General features: G+C 44.5%; 1 protein-coding gene and 2 long non-coding RNA genes across 5 annotated transcripts in view; 1 reads left to right on the top strand and 2 right to left on the bottom strand.

Annotated features, from left to right (window-relative positions):
- The window catches only part of LOC124305945 (uncharacterized), a 120,175-nt gene extending 118,094 nt beyond the window's left edge, over positions 1–2,081 (top strand). Inside the window, exons 6-7 of the long non-coding RNA XR_006908480.1 lie at positions 981–1,064; positions 1,333–2,081. This is a non-coding gene — a long non-coding RNA (uncharacterized LOC124305945). The remainder of the gene's footprint in view (positions 1–980; positions 1,065–1,332) is intronic.
- Positions 1–19,430, bottom strand: part of LOC124305936 (uncharacterized) — a 261,707-nt gene that overhangs the window by 109,733 nt on the left and 132,544 nt on the right. The gene's annotated exons all lie outside the window — the stretch shown is intronic.
- Positions 8,565–19,146, bottom strand: LOC124305944 (uncharacterized). The gene is made up of 11 exons (XR_006908479.1): positions 17,185–19,146; positions 15,910–16,046; positions 15,051–15,243; positions 13,195–14,928; positions 12,437–12,837; positions 11,394–12,306; positions 11,020–11,293; positions 10,710–10,936; positions 9,717–10,586; positions 9,342–9,650; positions 8,565–9,222 (listed from the first exon to the last, which is right to left on the bottom strand). It is a non-coding gene; the product is annotated as an uncharacterized LOC124305944 (long non-coding RNA).

Below are 19,430 nucleotides of genomic sequence, written 5' to 3'. Positions count from 1 at the left end.
CGGCAGGGTGACTGAAGATATTTAGGTAAATGGGTTAGAAGCTATCGCTGTGTATTTCCGCGCCATGTAACTCGCGGGGATATACGTAGTTTGGGCTGGTTTAAGCCGAATGCACAACGAGTAGCAGCGCCAAATTGGTACCCGAACGAATATCTTTCGCAGAGCGGGGGGGTTGAAAGTTTTCATTTTATGGGATTGCCTTCGGTTTACGCTATGGGGATAAGATGCCTTCTGGCTTATCCTGTTTTTCAGGTTTATAATTTTTCCCCATTATTTTCACCATCGAGAATTTACTCGGGCTTGATATCTCTACTGATACACATGGATAAATGTACAAATTTTCCGAGGCGCAAGTTAGTTAAAATCGGCCGATCCTTACGATTGATTCGAGAAGAACAATAGCGAGGAGGATAGCTGCGACACTTTTTTGTGGAAATAAATTAAAAGAGCGAAGATTGATAATTGATTGAAGATTGCTTCTATTACCGGAACGATTTGAGGATAGAAGAAGGTACCGTAACGGAAGGAAAAATCAAACCACGTTCGAAACAGCAGACATAAAAAACTGGATGGAAGCAATCTTAGAAACGAAAATGAGGATTCTATCCACGAGTATAAGAATACTTATATTAGGCGGGTGAACTATATCTTAAGAAATACAAGTACGTCACGCTGAATAGAAAAATTAAGAACATAACGTAAAACTAGGCAGATGCGCTATAAATTGATGGCCCATAGATTTCCGAATATCATAGCTGGGTGCCTGTGCTGATCGTGAGTCTATTACTGAAATCAATTCGCATTATAGAGCTAAAAAATTTCCTCGATACTACGAAAGTTCTTGGTGAATGAAACAGAAATGATGTAATAGTATGTATGCAATTGGTAAAACATGACGTTTTGCTCCTCATTCCAGAAATTTTGTGTTGAAATTAGCCAAAGAATAAAAATAAATAACCGCTTGATTAATTCTGTTACAGGACGCTGTTGAGGCACAAAACTAGATACAACAAGAGACACGGGCAAACTTCTTTCGACCTGTGCAGAAACCGGCATAGTTTAAGGTAATGCGAAATTTGATTGTTTAATGCATTAGATGAATCATTGAAATTTTGCAATAAAAAATAAATTGTCATAGTTGCTTACTTAGATTCCAAGTGGTCTATTAAAACATCGGACCTATTCGACAGTGATACTGGCAATAAAGTTTTTTTGCATCAAAGATCACGAAAAAGTTAGGCTACCCCTTTGGATTTTGTCGTCCAAATTTTAACGACTTTAAAAAAGTATTTAAATAATTCTTTGATGCACTATATCGGCGTGATTTTGCAGGAGGAATCGATTACGCGCAGTCCAAATAAGCTGCGAGCACCGGATCAAGAGTAGCAGCCGGAACTCGACGGAAGCCCTTCATATTTCCTCAGGAGTTGATTCTTCGATGTTTTAGACGTCTTATTTTGAGTTCCACAAGGACCAATTGGTCTAATCGGGGTCCGATAAAACAATTTGGATATAAAAACTCATCTAATTTAGAAAACTCGAAAAGAAGGCACGTTAACCCCTTTAGATTTTGTCGATCGGAAATTGGTCGATTTCAAATACTGCAGGGATCCATTTGTTGCGGAACTAAATCGACATAATTGTGCGAGAGGAATCGATTGCGCGCAGTCTCAACTCATTGCGAACAACGTATGGAAAGTTTGAGCTGAAACGAATATAATTTGCACACGGTTTCCGAAGAGGTATAAGAAAAATATGAAGTTGTGAGGTACAAAGTTTCGGTCTCACAATCAGTTCAAGATCAGTTTATTCAATATGCCTTAGTTTTCGAACAAGTATTCAATTATCAGTGTGTGGTAATTTAATACGTTGCCAATGATATTAAAGTGGGAGACAGAAGGTAGTGCAGAAATATGATTAACATAATATATCTTATATTAATACTAGATGAAAGGTGTGAAACGTATATTTTCTTAAGCAATACTGCCTACAGTTAAATTTGAACGTAGCTTAAGTTTTGGCTTGTACACAGACCATGTGCGACTGAACGCTGCAGAATATGTATGATATTGTATTGTCACTATTTCATACGACCTGGATTAAATACATAGAAAAACTATATTCTCCGTGTTTTCTTTGAATTTCCTGAGCTGTTGATGTTTTTCTGCAACAGATGTCTTCTTCGAATTACTGTGGGTCCGATAAGGCAGGAACAGGAAATATAAATTGATTCTCAGACGAAAGGTTTCACGCTAGAAGAAAAAGTGAGGATCACAACTTTGGATCTTGTATTCGAAATTTTTGCGATTTCGAAGAGTGCGGAAGGAAATTCTTTGATGCACTGTGTCAATGTATTTTTTCGGATGCAATGAAATTGAGCGCAGTACCAATACGCTGCGAGCAACCGGTCAAAAGTTACAGGCAGAAAACCGGAACCTGAGTTTTTCATATTTTTCAGCTGGTGATCTTTTCGTCGTCGTTTCTTTCCTGCTGGTGTCACACTCTTTCCGCTGCGTTTTCTGAGTTCCTGGGGGTCCAATTGGTCGGGATAGGGTCATACAAATCGATTCTAAGACGGAAAATTTTTCGGTCAAAAAAAATGGAAGGTTAACCCCTTTGTATTTTTAGCGAAAATTTTCGCGATTTTGAAAAGTGCTGGAATAAATTCTTTCTGACACTAATCCGACGTAATTTCGCGAGAGAAATCGATTGGGCGCAGTCCCAGGACGCTGCGATCAACGCATTAGAAGTTACAGCCAAAAAGCGAGAACCTGTATTTTTGACACTTTTCAGCAGGTGCTTTTTCCTCCGTAGTTTCCCTCCTGTTGGTCCCACGCACTTTTCGCTGCGTTTTCTGAGTTCCTGGGGGTCCAATTGGTCGGGAAAGGGTCATACAAATCGATTCTAAGACGGAAAATTTTTCGGTCAAAAAAAAAGGAAGGTATTGTATTTTTAGCGAAAATTTTCGCGATTTTGAAAAGTGCTGGAATAAATTCTTTCTGACACTAATCCGACGTAATTTCGCGAGAGAAATCGATTGGGCGCAGTCCCAGGACGCTGCGATCAACGCATCAGAAGTTACAGCCAAAAAGCGAGAACCCGTATTTTTGACACTTTTCAGCAGGTGCTTTTTCCTCCGTAGTTTCTCTCCTGTTGGTCCCACGCACTTTTCGCTGCGTTTTCTGAGTTCCTGGGGGTCCAATTGGTCGGGAAAGGGTCATACAAATCGATTCTAAGACGGAAAATTTTTCGGTCAAAAAAAAAGGAAGGTTAACCCCTTTGTATTTTTAGCGAAAATTTTCGCGATTTTGAAAAGTGCTGGAATAAATTCTTTCTGACACTAATCCGACGTAATTTTGCGAGAGATATCGATTGGGCGCAGTCCCAGGACGCTGCGATCAACGCATCAGAAGTTACAGCCAAAAAACGAGAACCTGTATTTTCGACACTTTTCAGCAGGTGCTTTTTCCTCCGTAGTTTCTCTCCTGTTGGTCCCACGCACTTTTCGCCGCGTTTTCTGAGTTCCTGGGGGTCCAATTGGTCGGGAGAGGGTCATACAAATCGATTCTAAGACGGAAAATTTTTCGGTCAAAAAAAAAGGAAGGTTAACCCCTTTGTATTTTTGGCGAAAATTTTCGCGATTTTGGAAAGTGCTGAAATAAATTCTTTCTGACGCTAATCCGACGTCATTTTGCGAGAGAAATCGATTGGGCGCAGTCCCAGGACGCTGCGATCAACGCATCAGAAGTTACAGCCAAAAAACGAGAACCTGTATTTTTGACACTTTTCAGCAGGTGCTTTTTCCTCCGTAGTTTCTCTCCTGTTGCTCCCACGCACTTTTCGCTGCGTTTTCTGAGTTCCTGGGGGTCCAATTGGTCGGGAAAGGGTCATACAAATCGATTCTAAGACGGAAAATTTTTCGGTCAAAAAAAAAGGAAGGTTAACCCCTTTGTATTTTTAGCGAAAATTTTCGCGATTTTGAAAAGTGCTGGAATAAATTATTTCTGACACTAATCCGACGTAATTTCGCGAGAGAAATCGATTGGGCGCAGTCCCAGGACGCTGCGATCAACGCATCAGAAGTTACAGCCAAAAAACGAGAACCTGTATTTTTGACACTTTTCAGCAGGTGCTTTTTCCTCCGTAGTTTCTCTCCTGTTGGTCCCACGCACTTTTCGCTGCGTTTTCTGAGTTCCTGGGGGTCCGATTGGTCGGGAAAGGGTCATACAAATCGATTCTAAGACGGAAAATTTTTCGGTCAAAAAAAAAGGAAGGTTAACCCCTTTGTATTTTTGGCGGAAATTTTCGCGATTTTGAAAAGTGGTGGAATAAATTCTTTCTGACACTAATCCGACGTAATTTTGCGAGAGATATCGATTGGGCGCAGTCCCAGGACGCTGCGATCAACGCATCAGAAGTTACAGCCAAAAAACGAGAACCTGTATTTTCGACACTTTTCAGCAGGTGCTTTTTCCTCCGTAGTTTCTCTCCTGTTGGTCCCACGCACTTTTCGCCGCGTTTTCTGAGTTCCTGGGGGTCCAATTGGTCGGGAGAGGGTCATACAAATCGATTCTAAGACGGAAAATTTTCCGGTCAAAAAAAAAGGAAGGTTAACCCTTTGTATTTTTGGCGAAAATTTTCGCGATTTTGAAAAGTGGTGGAATAAATTCTTTCTGACACTAATCCGACGTAATTTTGCGAGAGAAATCGATTGGGCGCAGTCCCAGGACGCTGCGATCAACGCATTAGAAGTTACAGCCAAAAAGCGAGAACCTGTATTTTCGACACTTTTCAGCAGGTGCTTTTTCCTCCGTAGTTTCTCTCCTGTTGGTCCCACGCACTTTTCGCTGCGTTTTCTGAGTTCCTGGGGGTCCAATTGGTCGGGAAAGGGTCATACAAATCGATTCTAGGACGGAAAATTTTTCGGTCAAAAAAAAAGGAAGGTTAACCCCTTTGTATTTTTAGCGAAAATTTTCGCGATTTTGAAAAGTGCTGGAATAAATTCTTTCCGACACTAATCCGACGTAATTTCGCGAGAGAAATCGATTGGGCGCAGTCCCAGGACGCTGCGATCAACGCATCAGAAGTTACAGCCAAAAAGCGAGAACCCGTATTTTTGACACTTTTCAGCAGGTGCTTTTTCCTCCGTAGTTTCTCTCCTGTTGGTCCCACGCACTTTTCGCTGCGTTTTCTGAGTTCCTGGGGGTCCAATTGGTCGGGAAAGGGTCATACAAATCGATTCTGAGACGGAAAATTTTTCGGTCAAAAAAAAAGGAAGGTTTGTATTTTTGGCGAAAATTTTCGCGATTTTGAAAAGTGCTGGAATGAATTCTTTCTGACACTAATCCGACGTAATTTTGCGAGAGAAATCGATTGGGCGCAGTCCCAGGACGCTGCGATCAACGCATCAGAAGTTACAGCCAAAAAACGAGAACCTGTATTTTTGACACTTTTCAGCAGGTGCTTTTTCCTCCGTAGTTTCTCTCCTGTTGGTCCCACGCACTTTTCGCTGCGTTTTCTGAGCTCCTGGGGGTCCAATTGGTCGGGAAAGGGTCATACAAATCGATTCTAAGACGGAAAATTTTTCGGTCAAAAAAAAAGGAAGGTTAACCCCTTTGTATTTTTGGCGAAAATTTTCGCGATTTTGAAAAGTGCTGGAATGAATTCTTTCTGACACTAATCCGACGTGATTTTGCGAGAGAAATCGATTGGGCGCAGTCCCAGGACGCTGCGATCAACGCATCAGAAGTTACAGCCAAAAAACGAGAACCTGTATTTTTGACACTTTTCAGCAGGTGCTTTTTCCTCCGTAGTTTCTCTCCTGTTGGTCCCACGCACTTTTCGCTGCGTTTTCTGAGCTCCTGGGGGTCCAATTGGTCGGGAAAGGGTCATACAAATCGATCCTAAGACGGAAAATTTTTCGGTCAAAAAAAAAGGAAGGTTAACCCCTTTGTATTTTTGGCGAAAATTTTCGCGAATTTGAAAAGTGCTGGAATAAATTCTTTCTGACACTAATCCGACGTAATTTTGCGAGAGAAATCGATTGGGCGCAGTCCCAGGACGCTGCGATCAACGCATCAGAAGTTACAGCCAAAAAACGAGAACCTGTATTTTTGACACTTTTCAGCAGGTGCTTTTTCCTCCGTAGTTTCTCTCCTGTTGGTCCCACGCACTTTTCGCTGCGTTTTCTGAGCTCCTGGGGGTCCAATTGGTCGGGAAAGGGTCATACAAATCGATTCTAAGACGGAAAATTTTCCGGTCAAAAAAAAAGGAAGGTTAACCCCTTTGTATTTTTGGCGAAAATTTTCGCGATTTTGAAAAGTGCTGGAATAAATTCTTTCTGCCACTAATCCGACGTAATTTTGCGAGAGAAATCGATTGGGCGCAGTCCCAGGACGCTGCGATCAACGCATCAGAAGTTACAGCCAAAAAACGAGAACCTGTATTTTTGACACTTTTCAGCAGGTGCTTTTTCCTCCGTAGTTTCTCTCCTGTTGGTCCCACGCACTTTTCGCTGCGTTTTGCGAGCTCCTGGGGGTCCAATTGGTCGGGAAAGGGTCATGCAAATCGATTCTAAGACGGAAAATTTTTCGGTCAAAAAAAAAGGAAGGTTAACCCCTTTGTATTTTTGGCGAAAATTTTCGCGATTTTGAAAAGTGCTGGAATAAATTCTTTCTGCCACTAATCCGACGTAATTTTGCGAGAGAAATCGATTGGGCGCAGTCCCAGGACGCTGCGATCAACGCATCAGAAGTTACAGCCAAAAAACGAGAACCTGTATTTTTGACACTTTTCAGCAGGTGCTTTTTCCTCCGTAGTTTCTCTCCTGTTGGTCCCACGCACTTTTCGCTGCGTTTTGCGAGCTCCTGGGGGTCCAATTGGTCGGGAAAGGGTCATGCAAATCGATTCTAAGACGGAAAATTTTTCGGTCAAAAAAAAAGGAAGGTTAACCCCTTTGTATTTTTAGCGAAAATTTTCGCGATTTTGAAAAGTGCTGGAATGAATTCTTTCTGACACTAATCCGACGTAATTTTGCGAAAGAAATCGATTGGGCGCAGTCACAGGACGCTGCGATCAACGCATCAGAAGTTACAGCCAAAAAACGAGAACCTGTATTTTTGACACTTTTCAGCAGGTGCTTTTTCCTCCGTAGTTTCTCTCCCGTTGGTCCCACGCACTTTTCGCTGCGTTTTCTGAGCTCCTGGGGGTCCAATTGGTCGGGAAAGGGTCATACAAATCGATTCTAAGACGGAAAATTTTCCGGTTAAAAAAAAAGGAAGGTTAACCCCTTTGTATTTTTGGCGAAAATTTTCGCGATTTTGAAAAGTGCTGGAATAAATTCTTTCTGCCACTAATCCGACGTAATTTTGCGAGAGAAATCGATTGGGCGCAGTCCCAGGACGCTGCGATCAACGCATCAGAAGTTACAGCCAAAAAACGAGAACCTGTATTTTTGACACTTTTCAGCAGGTGCTTTTTCCTCCGTAGTTTCTCTCCTGTTGGTCCCACGCACTTTTCGCTGCGTTTTCTGAGTTCCTGGGGGTCCAATTGGTCGGGAAAGGGTCATACAAATCGATTCTAAGACGGAAAATTTTTCGGTCAAAAAAAAAGGAAGGTTAACCCCTTTGTATTTTTAGCGAAAATTTTCGCGATTTTGAAAAGTGCTGGAATAAATTCTTTCTGACACTAATCCGACGTAATTTTGCGAGAGAAATCGATTGGGCGCAGTCCCAGGACGCTGCGATCAACGCATCAGAAGTTACAGCCAAAAAACGAGAACCTGTATTTTTGACACTTTTCAGCAGGTGCTTTTTCCTCCGTAGTTTCTCTCCTGTTGGTCCCACGCACTTTTCGCTGCGTTTTCTGAGCTCCTGGGTGTCCAATTGGTCGGGAAAGGGTCATACAAATCGATTCTAAGACGGAAAATTTTCCGGTCAAAAAAAAAGGAAGGTTAACCCCTTTGTATTTTTGGCGAAAATTTTCGCGATTTTGAAAAGTGCTGGAATAAATTCTTTCTGCCACTAATCCGACGTAATTTTGCGAGAGAAATCGATTGGGCGCAGTCCCAGGACGCTGCGATCAACGCATCAGAAGTTACAGCCAAAAAACGAGAACCTGTATTTTTGACACTTTTCAGCAGGTGCTTTTTCCTCCGTAGTTTCTCTCCTGTTGGTCCCACGCACTTTTCGCTGCGTTTTCTGAGCTCCTGGGGGTCCAATTGGTCGGGAAAGGGTCATACAAATCGATTCTAAGACGGAAAATTTTTCGGTCAAAAAAAAAGGAAGGTTAACCCCTTTGTATTTTTGGCGAAAATTTTCGCGATTTTGAAAAGTGCTGGAATAAATTCTTTCTGACACTAATCCGACGTAATTTTGCGAGAGAAATTGATTCGGCACAGTCCCAATACGCCGTCATCATCGAATAAACAGTTACAGTCAAAAAACGAAGAATTTCAGTCGTGACTTTTGTGCTGTTGCTCCGACGCTTTTTTGCTGCGTTTTTCGAGTTTCTGGGGATCTAATTAGTCAGGAAAGGGTTATACAAATTGAATCTGAGACCAAAAATGTTCATTACAAAAATAAGTGCTTGTTTATTATTCTTATGTTCACATTATTACATTATATATTGTCAAAAGTACGTATAGAAATGAGTAATAATAGGTTCCCAGTGGCCAACTTCACTTCTTGTACTTGAAGGTGGAACGAGTTACCATTCCGAATAAATCACGTGTGCCATTGACCGGCGACACAAGTGACAGTAGATACAAACGATACGTTTATTATAGATAAATCAAAGATTCTATATGCAGGAAACCCTTTTCGTTCGGGTATCAAGAAAATACTGAGTCACTCGGAACCTATCCATGAATACTATGTAGATGCACTATATTATTTAATTTTAAGATATCCGTATATATCATTGTAATCATTATGTGCAATGAACTATGTACACATCGAACATAACACAGATCCAACATTTATTGTTATTAGTATCTAGTCAACAAATGCATTTCGTTTCAATACAAACTGGATTTTCTTACGAATCTCTAATGATCATCAAATTTTACAAAAATCAGGTAGAATAAGTTCGTAGCTGCGTCATGACGACTCTTTCATCACGGAATGTCCATCAGGCGAGCTTCCGAAAATTCTGCTCAACTTCACACCCCTAGTCGTATAGCATCGTTTGAAATACACCAACGAAGATCCAAAGCATGAAAATCTAAAAACAAGTGGTTAATAATTTACAGTGCCCACATTGACAGTAAATAGTTAAAGGCATTCGGACGCAAGAGAACACTTATAAACGTACACATTTTAGGTAGTCAAGTTGTTGCTCACCGTTAACTTCTTATAGTTTTGATGTTTGCAATGAAAGGATTCTTTTCAAAGAATAGTTCGTTGAGTTTATCACAGGAAATACACGGAGTGCATTGAGGATTTTTTCAGTCGCTCTGCGTACAAGGGTTTTCAAAATCTTGTCTCGAGGTTCCAGGATAATTGAGAGGAATTATCGTTCATCGCATTTAGCATTAAACCTCGTCTCCATCCACTGAGGCTTGCCTCTCCAGCCGGTTGAAAATTTCACAATTCTTCATCACCGTACCTATTCTCTTTCCTGGATCTCCGTCTCGGTCTCTGCGTTCCTAACTGCAGACCAAGAGTATATTCAACGACGTATTTACCGAGATAAACCGAATTACTATCTAGGCTTACTTTTAATTCCATTAAGTGCCGCCGCCCGTGGGCCACTCGGGCATCTCGTCCTCGTCGCTTCTTCCCGTTCTTCTTTCCCGGGTGATCCCTATCCCTCTCTCTCGTTTCCCTTCACTACCCGCCCGAACGCCCGACCCTCTTAGCGTAACTCTTAGCCTGGGCTTGCCGTGGGGCGACGTCCAACGACTAACCCTTTGAGATCACGGTTATCCCGAGATCTCCGCGTCGCGGCTTCGCCTGGCATTCAACCAAAAACTTAATGAGCGCCAGTGCCGCCCGACCGCGACCACCGAGTCGGCCGAAGAGATAAATGCGAGATATACCCAAGTCCCAGTGGAAGACAAAGCGACGAGGAAGGTCGAAAAACGCGGTCAGATTAATCGGTAAAACTGTTTTTTTCCTCTTTGCCACTCCGTGCTGTAGCAGATCGTACACTCGTATTGGGTTGAAAATTTGCAGAATCTACGGGGTGAATTGCACGAGCGAAGAGAGAGAGAGATAGAGAGAAGCGGACTATCCTCGCGGAGTCTGCGACGAAACGGGTTGCGTTTCACTTCTGAATGGCAATATAATCATCTTGATGGTACAAAGCAGCAGAAGTAGCGCGGCGCCACTCACCCCCGTAGTGCTTTTGAACGCCCTCAAATGCTGATGAAACAGAAGATATGGCACATACGCGGTGCTAATTCGCCCCATTGTCTTTGTGGCGTCGGAAGACGAAGCTACAGGTAGATATCCACGTGTAGTATCACAACCCTCTCTCACCTTTCCTGCACCACCCTCTAATCCCCGTCGACTGCCTAGTCAGAGCTCGCAATAACGAAGATAAGAACCTACCGCGATAATGCACATCCACCCCCATGAAGAAATCTGTGAAACGAAAAAATACTCCTTCCTTCACTTCTCAGCACAGTTATCGTAGGGTATGTAATTTTACCAATATGTGAAAAGACATGCGATGATATTTTTGTGAATGAGCTGAAGATGCTTTACCTTAATTCCACTCAAGTACCGTTCGTCATTCTTTCCTGTTAATTTCCTGTTGGAACAATCATGCCAGACCCAAGAAATGATTCGATTAGTTGGTGGACCACCCTTATGCCTGCTCTTTCATCCCAGCAACAAAATAATAACGTAAAACCTGCGGAGGTGCCAGCAAATAATCTACGAGTTGTCTTTCATGTTGCTTCTTGGCTCGAGGTAAGGTCAAATGGGAGTGCCTGTGTAATAGAAAAGGCGGTAAGAATCGGGGGGTGGAACGGGAGAGCATTGTATTGTTATTATTATTAATTTTTTTTATAACATTATTTATGATATTAATTTCAGTCGGGTTCCGGAGGCCCGTCGGGAGTTGTAAAGCGGTGGGGCACAGCTCTTCCTGCGATATCATTGTCTCGGCGTTACGCCGTTGCCGAGGAGAAAGAAAGGGGTCTGGGGAAGGCTGGCGCTGAATGTGCGGCAACGGCCAACGAAGCGCAAGGAGGAAACCAGCCCGGAGACACCAAGGCTCCTCCTCTACTGTCGAGGGCTGCAGCTAGGTGTCGACAGGAAACTCAGGTCGACGCTATCCGGGAAAGCTATCGCGGAAGGAGCCAGAAAGCCGGTGAGTATGTTTCCTTGGTGGTGGTTAGAAGTTGGCCTTTTGCAGTTTTATCATTTTTTTTCCAATTGCAATACCTGGCTACTAATTTTTTTTTTCTCGTTGTAAGCCCTGATGAGCACGATGGTTGAATCTCGGCGAGCAAGTGATGTTTTAAACCGTTTCTATCCTCCTCGTCCTTCTCTCTTTTCAGAATTACTTTCCAACGAACCCTGGAGCAGCGGAGAAACCAAGCTGAGCGCCGGATGATACCGCCAGAGATAAAAGCCGGGAGAGCTTCAGTTCCCAAAAGCTCAAGGCCACATTAATCTCAGTAATTACGTCACCTCTGTTGGCCCCCGTGGCGGAAGAGATACCGGGCGATTTTCTAACCCCTCTTACCGCTTTCCCGTTCTCCCTTCACAACCTGCCTTACCTCTTACTTCAAAAGTTATTTATCATACGGCCTGCTGATGCTTTTGAACATCTGATGACGTATTTTTTGAAATAAATTGGTTTACTTATCTTCAATATTGGTCTGTATGCCTACCCTCATTATCTAGCCTCAATTCCTTCAGCCTTGTACTTTTAATGCGTTTTATTATTCGTCATCCGATTCGGTTCCAACGGCAGCAGCCCTTCATGTTCACTTTTCACTCGAAATGGTGTTCTTTCTGAATTGGTAATTGTTGTGGCCACCCAAAAGTAGCCGAATAAGGGGTGTCGGCGTAGCCAGACTCGGGACGTCGACATCATAAGCATATCTCGGGCAGCGCATATCGTTTGTTGGTTTTGCGGTCCACTACCTCCAGCGTTGGAGGGAGTCAGAGAATGAAAAAGGGTCTGTCGGCGCTTCTGGGCAAGGCGAAAGTAATTCCTGATTCTCGACTGGCAGTGGTCAGCTGGATACCGGTGAATATTTGCTTACCGCGAATCAAAACTGAAGAATTTGCAGGCACACATTACACTTGGTGATGACAACAATGGTTTTTGCCCGAAGTCACTGATCACCTGAAATAATATCGTTTACAGTACATGGCGATGTCTGTGTTGGTTTGCTTTCGTAAATCAGTCCCTAATTCGGCAATGCTACCCACTGCTCGCTGTTTGCTAACAAAGCCTTGGCTAATGCCGCCCTTACCTTACTCCATCTCTAGCCCCGTCGTCTTTTGCCTTGGAGGTACATTCTGAGTATACATCAGCTTTGAAGCTGTCTCCAGATCTTCGTTGGGAAATTGGTTCCGACGGTGGTGGATTTTTCGGTACCAGGAGGATCTTATGGCGGCTCCTTTTTGGCTAGAGCTGCTAGCATCGATCTCAGTAGAAGCCTCAGAAAGCGGTCAGTCTCTGCGGTCAACTACACAGCTTGTCCGCGTCGTCTGGTAGGTCTCTGAGTTGGCCTTTGGTGATTAACGAGGGGTCAAACCTCCGGCACCCAGAGCGCGAGCAAATACTGTCGAGAAATTGGGTTCAATGCAACCCCAATTGAACTTTGCTAATGACTCGTCACTGGCGCCGTCGCGTCGGTTTCATCATTGACATCTTCGAGCCACGAGAAGAGAGAGAGAGTGAGAAGGAGATTATTCACCATCGTAACAAGAGACGGTTCTTTACCATGATAAGTGAAATAATACGGTTCATGGACTATTTGAAAAAATGAAGTTCAGACGGGTCGCAGCGTTAGAATAATAGAGTCGCATATGCGTCGCGAACGTGACTGACTCGATGACGATTGAAAATTAATCAGTCTTCTGGTAATTGTTATTTGCGATTAGGACGTGTGCAGAGATACGCGATGATACAAATGAGAATTATTCAGTGTGTGAATTAGTGACTCGTGCTAGTTAACTATGCTGACTTCCAAATGAATCGCACTTCGTGCGTATTATACATATATACCTATAATATATGTGCGTAATGCTGATAACAAGCCAAGTATTCCGATTTCGTTATGGAGAAACCGTGAACGGTATGAGTTAACTCTATCAAATGGAGGCGAATAGCAACGTTTCGTCATGGTTTGATATTTTTTAGAAATGTTTTTCATACTGCGAAGTATGTAGTCAGCTGCATTACTTGGATCAAGCTTCTTGAAATTCATTTCGTACGCTTCTTCATCATCAGCTATTGAAAATGAAGAACCAAGTTTCCAGGTTTTTCGTTGGTCCGAATTCGATCATCAGAGTCTCTTGACTTTTATAAAAGACGGTCTTAAATTCTGCTGCTGAGTTACTTTTTCTGAAGAGTTATAAAGACTTGAACGATTAAAATGGAATGAACGCTAACACGAAACTCTACTCGCCGAGTTATTCCAGCGAAAGAGGTAATTCGTTCATTTCACGACAACGCGCATCGGTCTGCTGAACACCTTGGGTACCAGAAAGGGTATCAAGGCGGAAAAATCCTCTTCGCACACTGCGTGCAGCGGAATGGGTGAAGAGGCACGAGAGAGAGTTTAATCCCGGAAGCGTTGTTCCCGAAGGTTGGAGCATTAGGCGGAGGCCCACGGTGACCAATATCTTAATTAATATTGGCGTGAACAAATAACCTTGCCCGGGGCGAATGCCGGGTAAATTGGAAAGAACAGGGATTTGGACTTGACTAATCTCATAGAGTGCAGAGCCTGCACGAAGCTCTCTTGCTCTTCTATTCTCTTGTTATTATTATATACATTTTTTCCACAGCATTCATGGCACTCTATCCGCTGATGGGATGTGACGTTAACCGTTCTATATTGACTAATAAACTCTATTCCATCTCTCGGTTTATCCCGCAACCAACTCCTACTGCAGCTTCCCCGCGTTCCTATCGCTCGCAATGAAATAAACCACTGCAATTACTCCAGCTTGATATAAAACATGGGAATAGACCGGATCATTCAAGCATGTACACTATTGTACACCTACACAGGGTGACCGTACAGTACGATCAGAAATCTGGAAGCTTTACCATCCCCTGCAGCGAACTTTTGGTCAAGGTTTCTTTGCACGGTACACTTGTAATTATTTGCTTTGTTTGATTACATTTCACCGTTGTTTTTCAATGTTATTTTTTTATACCGAGATCGCGGAGCACCGACTTGGAGAGAAAAATGTGGCGTTATTTAAAAAGCGAGAGAAATCTTCAGCGTTTTCGGAAGAGGTGGGGGTTGGAGAATGCGGCGAATTTCCACGCGTGGTAATTAACTTGGACGTTCGTTACTCTGTGGACGTTAGCCGGCGGTAACCACGCGTATGATTATTTTAGCGACTTTGCTCAACTTTTTTTTTCGCCGAGCTTTGTTTATTCAGGGATGCGTATCGGTGGCAGTCGCGAGGGAGGCTAGCAGGCCGTACGCGGGGATTCTGAGTATGGCCGGTCGTGTAGGCGGTGAAATAGGGAGCGAGAAGGGAAGCCCGGGAAAACGTCGGCGTAGGGAGTCGCCGTGTGAATAGCGTTTCCGGTGGGACGGTCGGGTCCGGTCGGCATCGCAGACTCCTGCTTCCGGCCCGCACCCCCGTCCGGATTTTCGCCTCGCCAACACCCGGCCTTGATACAGACTCGACCGCGCGGAATAGCCCCTTCTAATTAGGATATCGATTCTTATTGTCCGCTGCATCGGCGAGACCGGCCAGATATCGAGGGGCGAAAAATCTGGAGTATAGTGCAAAAAATCAAAGTCCGAAAAATACCGAATGAGTATTCGAAAATCAGGCATTTTCTTAAGACGAAAAACGAGCGGTTCTGAGAGCCTAAGAGATTTAGAATTTTTTTACCTCTTATGTCAGACGTACTTTGAGCGAGATTCGGGGGTAGTTTTTGGCACCGTTGAGCAGAGTCACGAGGGTGGTTTCTTCTTTTCCCTTAACCGTCGACTTCTTTTTGCCGAAAGGATAAAACGTGGTGAGCATATTTCCAGGCCTACTTGTGGATCGTTCCTCGAACGGGACTCCTTCCCCTCGACGGCACCTTCGTGGCATTGAAAAGGAGATAAATCGGGGTTGAAAAAAGGAGAAAGTAAAAAAATAAAAAAATAAAATAGAGAGAGCGAGCGGGGCGAGGAGGGCACGAAGGAGAAAGCGAAGCGGCACGCGACCGGCTCCGAGGGTAGGATATAAAGGAGGCGTGGCTATAAAAGAGCGGGAGGGATTTCACGGGTTGGTATTTCTAAAACGGTGGCCGCGGATCGTAAAGGATGACCGGGGACTCTACCTGATAAATATCTTTACGGTCACGCGAGCCCCGCGCCTCGCTGCGAAGCCTCGAATCGTTTTACGGCCAGTGTGCAGCTACGCGGCTATGTAAAGAAACTCTCCTCGCTCCGGAGGGAAAACGAGCCTGCAAGCCAGTCCGGGGCTGGTGCGTAAAAACGAAATAAAGGGCCCTCGCCTACCGCTTCGGGATGGAATCAGGTAATTATGGGGATTAATCTTAAGTCCGTAAAGTCCACCACTTGTGGAGTCTGTCCTATTGCTCGTCGACCTTATTAAGGATCTCACCGCGCGCTGTGAGCGATGTCGAGTGTTAACTAAGGATTTTCGCTCGGCTTCGAGTTACGGCACAATTCATATAATTGACAACGAAGTCCGCGGAAATGTCAGAGAAATTGAAATGTTTTAGTTAATTGGGACTCACGATGTCTCCTCCTTTGGTTCGCAGGACTTGGCAGTCAAAGTTGAGGACAGTAAGTTTGGAAGACCGGAATATTTCCACTTACGAATAAAACGTTTACCGTTTAAATTCATCAGCCGTTAGATGCGAGCAAAGTGAACCTGAAATTTAGTACACTTAAACCGACAATTGTCTCAGTCTTCGGTTAACCCTTCGTTGACACCCCAGGTCATTTTGACCCGGACGAATTTTTTACTGAATGCTCACTTTTCCCATAATTAACAATTTTAAATAATTTTTTTGAACAATCTAATTTCATATTTGACGTATTTCGCTGGGTATCTCTGAATTTTTGAACTAAAATCCGACCAAAGGGTTGTTAGTAACAGGGACGATGAAGTGAGTGTGTCAAAGAAGGGTTAGAATTGTTATCCTCGGTTGAAAATCATTTCGAACGATTTCCGAAACGAGTAACGTCATCTTCTTCATATATTTTTCGTCCATGTCGAATTTAATTTTAGCAACATGTGGGTTCATATGCCTATAATCTATATTTTTATATTTATCTCATCCCCGGAAGCGCGTTCGATCGTACAAACAAAGGTATACCTACACGTAGAACGTATGTGCATGTGGTACGACACGCACGGAAGCCACAGGTGTCAGGGAGGTGATTTTGAACGAGCAGCGGAGAGGGCAGAGGAGACATTTTTCCGTCGGTAGAACGTGTCGCTCGACAGGGTGCAACGGGGCAACTACCATCCGAGTGCCGCTTAGTCGACGGCCTGCAAAACGTTGTAGGGCGAGTCCTCCGGACGGTGAATTCGCTAAGCGTTATCACTCGTGCGTGAAATGCTTCAATAACGCGGCCTCTTCGCCCTCCCAGCCTCATCTCTGCACCTTTTACGCTTTTTCACCCTTCCGTTCGCTTCGCTGTTGGCTCGTGAACGGTGTTCACCTCGGGGCGGTATTTTTCGGAAATCCGATTTAACCTCTTCGACTGTGCGGAGCTCCAGAAACAAGGGAACTCCTAGCGCTTGACTATTTGAGAAGGTCACCCCCCGAAGGCAGGGGGCGGTCCTCGAACGTGAAAGAGAAATATTGTGCTTTTGGGAACGGGTTTCCAGCGTGTCGTCCCCCACATGTCCATATTACAGCGAGGCCGAGAGCGCTCGGGCGGCATTCGAGAACGCGGGCATAGAATTAGAAACAAAGGCGGAGGTTTCAATTAGGCTCCCATATTAGTTAGTGATAATAGGCCACCCCTGCACGTACGGAGACGGGGTTTCTAGTGCTTACCAGAGGTTATGTTAGGTCTGCTGGGGTTGTTTGCGCGGGTCCGGCAGCTCTTATGATATTAAGGGCTGACTAGGCACTCGCCCTCACCCCTTCACCACCCACGGACCACTCGCCCCGGTGTTACCAGGACCGCGGTCCATCGTCCGGTGTATTTAGGCTAGTCCTCGGATTTCACCTTCCACGCTACGGGCGTCGTTTCCTCGGCCTAGTCCTGACCTCTCTATCGCCATCGACGGTCATACGCATACACTCTGTAATACCTGTTTCCCTGCATCACCTCGGCATTAAACTACACCCGGTGGTGAAACGGGATCGCCCCAATTCCCACCGGGAATTTTTCTCTCACTTCCAAGTATACAAACCAGGAACCAAGGGTAGGCAGGCAGTCATCGTGTACGAGGGACATTAATATGCGCGCAAGGAGCACAGGCAGCCGGTGGCGGCGGAAGAGGAGAGCAACATCTTGTATTGTCAGATCCCAAAGCGACAAATTCATAATTGCGTTAATGTAGGGAACGGGCAAGGGGCGCCCACCGCAGCCACCGCACACCGTCGGGACGCCGCCACACACTCTCTTCCTCTCTTCCTCTCCTCCTCTCAGCCCCCAACCCCTCGCCGCTAACCTCTTATACGTCTTGGAAGCAGCGGGCGAGCTGAGGCAGCTAGAGGAGTCCACCTCGTTAATCTTCTCAGGATTATCATGGCGCACACGGTTACACGTTACACCCACCATCGCACCCGCACACGTGCTTCGCACCGAAATACGCTGCCCGTGGAGTAATAATTATCGATTCGTTGCATTTATGCGCTGCCGCGTTTTACTAGACGTTAATTTTGCAGCCGGGGGTTTAAGTTCTCGATTGACGCGCGGAGCTGAGATGCAGCAGTTTCAGGGGATGAAAAATCGATGTTACCAACATCGAAGGTAAGAAGATATTTCACTCGACGTTTTCGTCGAGTATAAACATGATCTGGAAAAGTTTGGAAATAATTGAGACGTAGCGCACCGACGAAGTCGTAATGATTCAATCGACCGGAAGTCGATTTGGGCATCAAGACAGGGGACAGAATTTATTTTGGACAATTCTACACCCGAGTCAGGGCCGTTACGCACAGGCGTCAAGTAATTCATGTTTTACGAGCTGCCAGCACCGATTGAATCACCGCCCCCTTTCACCCCTATTCATGAGGGCTAATTTGGCCCGATTTGTAGTATAAGTGGGTGTATCAAGTATCCAGATCGGTAATCGATCGCGGGCTACTGAATCATTGACGAACACGTTACGTGTGGGAGGTTAGACGGGATACTCGACTCCTCGGGAGACGGTATAAAAAGCCGATGAATAAATCTGCCGGGTCAAAATAATTCATAGACCTCTGGGCTCTCCTCTTTCTCTTTCTCTTTCTCTCTCACGGTTTGTCTCTGGTTTATTTCGTCGACGAGCGAAGCAGCGGCCCGATGCGGAAAATATAATAAAATTGGAAAAGAGTCAGCCAAAAATATTGTGTGTACGGATTTTCAAGAAATCAATTGCGATGATAGAACAGCGAACAATGTCAGGAAAGAGAGAGAGAGAGAGAGAAGAAGGGTTGGAAAGCAGGGCGCGGAAAATTCTCGCTCTGCCTACATCGCGCATATATACACATAAGCGTGTATGGAAAAAGTTTCGGTGAAATAATAATACTAATACAAGTGTTGTTGCCCAGCCTTATGGGGGGGCAATCTCAATGTCTGTAACGTGGTATTTCGTTATTCGACCGGGGGGGCAGTAAACGCGAGGAGGAATAGGATATTATTCGTCGTGGATGCAATCATATTAGTTTCCGAAGTTATTAGAATATTTATGCCCCGGTTCTGATGTGGGGTTATGCATGACGGAGACGGAACTCGCACGCTCGCGTATATACGTGCAGGGCTTCTAGAAGCCGCCGACCCGAGGATGCTTGGATCATACACCAGTGAATGAATAAACTAGGAAAAGCAGTGTCGTCACACTCGGCGAGTTAACTCGCTTTCCTCGTGTTTGCTTTTCCGGAAAAAACCCGTAACACCGTTCATCACCCTTGATTTCCGATCAAAAAACCCATCCCGGAGAGCCGTTTCATTGCCGTAAAACCCTCTTGATGTTTTAGTCGCCAAGCTAACTTATATAAGACTTTTCGTCGTTACGATATTAAACAAGAGTTCGCATTTTTTCTTTTTACTATGTTTTCTTTTTTTTTCCATACGCGGGGGGTTGAAAAAC

This window comes from Neodiprion virginianus, chromosome 5 (genome assembly GCF_021901495.1).
Source record: "Neodiprion virginianus isolate iyNeoVirg1 chromosome 5, iyNeoVirg1.1, whole genome shotgun sequence".
In the NCBI taxonomy this organism is placed as follows: Eukaryota; Metazoa; Arthropoda; class Insecta; order Hymenoptera; family Diprionidae; genus Neodiprion; species Neodiprion virginianus.
Note: the sequence above shows the minus strand (reverse complement) of the source record. Positions and strands in the feature narration are given on the sequence as shown.